Genomic DNA, 2,500 nt, shown 5'->3' with positions numbered 1-2,500 from the left:
CGGATTTTTATTTTTTCTTTCAGGGACAGACCATAAAAATGTGTGACAATCAGGAAAATCCGGGACAGGTGGCAACCCTATTCCAGACACAACTTGTGACACGCAACAGGGTGTTCAGCAAACCTCTTTTCTGTTCTGTTGCACTCATTTCAGTTGTCTTGAACTTGTCCTCAAGCAAAATACTGGTACACACCTCGCTTTGCCTGTCTGCTTTGCATGTCTACCTTTTTTATTTAAGATGTTTTTGGGGGCTTTTAAGACTTTATTTTTGAGACAGGACAGTGTGGAGGAGAGACAGGTCGGGGACAGGATCAGCAAATGACCCGGGCCGTAATCGAACCTAGATAGCTGGCATAGCAGTCCAGTGCTGGACCATGGCTGGGCCTTGCCTGTCTACCTTGAGCTGGTAAAGAAATAGCATTTATTTGAACAGCCAATCTTCATACCTTTCTTTGAAATACACTATTATTGTTGGGTGTGTTCATGTCTATGGAAATGCAAGTAATGAGACAGGAGCGGAGGGTAAATGGGGGCATTAATGTGTGCTGTCAGTAGTGTGTGTTGTACTGTGCACTTTAACTTCAAAACAAAAAACAAATGAACAAACAAAGATGAGAGGCCTCCTAGAGAGGTCAATGCACTGCACTGAAACAGCTGGAATGTAATAATGTAATAATGTGAGGTAATAGTATTCTCACTCCAACCAAACTTCAAAATTTGAGAGCCATGCATTGCATTACGTATATAGATTGCATTAAAGGGAGACATCTCAAAGTGACTTACATTTGGAGTTGTAATGCTCACGTCACCCTTAACTTGTCAGTACCCGAAGACACATAATTTGTTGGCCAGCTAATGGGAGTTTGTTTACACACCGTACTGTTTATTTACATATCATGATGATGACATACCATATTGTATACATCAGTGTTTCCCGACCTTTTTTGTGCCAAGGCACACTTTTTCCCTTGAAGAAAATCTCGCGGAACACCACCAACCAAAAATGATGAAATAATGAAACAAATTATACTCTGATGAGAATGACTATATTGTTAATATAGGCGGCTACAAAGTGTCTTTAATAGTAATGAAATAAACACAAAAATGTGTTTTTCTAATCATGTTTTATATTTTCTCTTTCAAACTTAACAGGTTAACTTCTTAAAGAAGCTATAAACATCAAAGTAGGCCACAATTTACAAATTGTTATTCTGTCCAAAAGCATTCTATTAGCAGGAATACAGAAAATAATGCTCTTTCTGACAGTAGCAATAGGACTATTGGGAAAGATTTCACTGTTATAATATGAAGATGCATATGTACAAATATCAATCTCTGTATATTTTACTCACTTAATGTTAGTGTGAATCCTAAGAATCTAAGTTCATCCTTTGGCTAAGGCCCGCCCTAAAATGCTGTTTGACCACAGTGCTGCTCAGAAGTCGGACAGTGTGACAGCGCTCCATTGAACACAATGCGGAAATGTTTTCAAATGGGTTTTAGCAAGATATTACGGTCATATTATTAATAAAAACTGATTGGAAATTGTGCCTGGGGTATTTGTGACAAAGGTGCAACTTTCCCCACGAGGTAACAGGAGGTAATCGCTGTACCCTTTCCCTAAAACCGGCCTAATGCTTACCAGCAGTTGGATAGTCTGGCTTGAAGGGTCTCGGTATCCTCACACTCGACTAGAAAGCACATGGACCAACAAACATACGTTGTGCTCAATCATGCCATCACCTCACTTGTTTAACTTTTCAGTAAGGTTGTAAGCAAAACACGAACCTGTTTCAGGGTAGGATTTTAGTTTTCTGACCTAACAAAGAAACAGCGCTAGCAAAGTTAACTATCAGTCACGTCAGGAGGATTGTTTTGACTAACAGCTGATGGACGTTATTTTGTTAGACTACTGAAGATACAACAATAAAATTCACTACCTGCTCCCACCTAGTGATAAAGAACCACATCTGCCCCCCTCCTCCTGATGAACTACCGAAATGTGAACTAGCCGGCACATCAATCGCGTGGGCTGTTCGCCTTGTCTCAGGTGAGCTAGCACTGGGCCCCTGATCACACGACAGCCAACATTAGCATTTCGCAGATATACATAAGGTTAGGGCTCCTCTCTGCAGACCGGGAAATGACAGCAGTCCCCTTTAGACAACGAAGCCTCTGAGTTTCATCATAGTTATGCAGGGTAACGCCTTATCACAAGTCAAGGGCAGAGTGAGCAATACAACGGTAGCCTACTGTACGTTGAAATTGAATTCTCCTTCAGGTATTGGTAGGGATAGGGTATTACAGGGTCACAGGGTATTGGTTACAGGCCCTGGGTGGGCATCCGGATAGGGTATTACAGGGTCACAGGATATTGGTTACAGGCCCTGCAGCAGCTTGGACGTGGGGACAGGTTATTGGTTACAGCCCAGCAGTGTGGGGATAGGGTATTTAATACGGCCCTGCAGCTGTGGCTATAGGCCTCTTTGGAAACAAACGT

This window comes from Engraulis encrasicolus, unplaced genomic scaffold (genome assembly GCF_034702125.1).
Source record: "Engraulis encrasicolus isolate BLACKSEA-1 unplaced genomic scaffold, IST_EnEncr_1.0 scaffold_281_np1212, whole genome shotgun sequence".
Lineage (NCBI taxonomy): Eukaryota > Metazoa > Chordata > Actinopteri > Clupeiformes > Engraulidae > Engraulis > Engraulis encrasicolus.
This window is presented reverse-complemented; position numbering follows the sequence as displayed.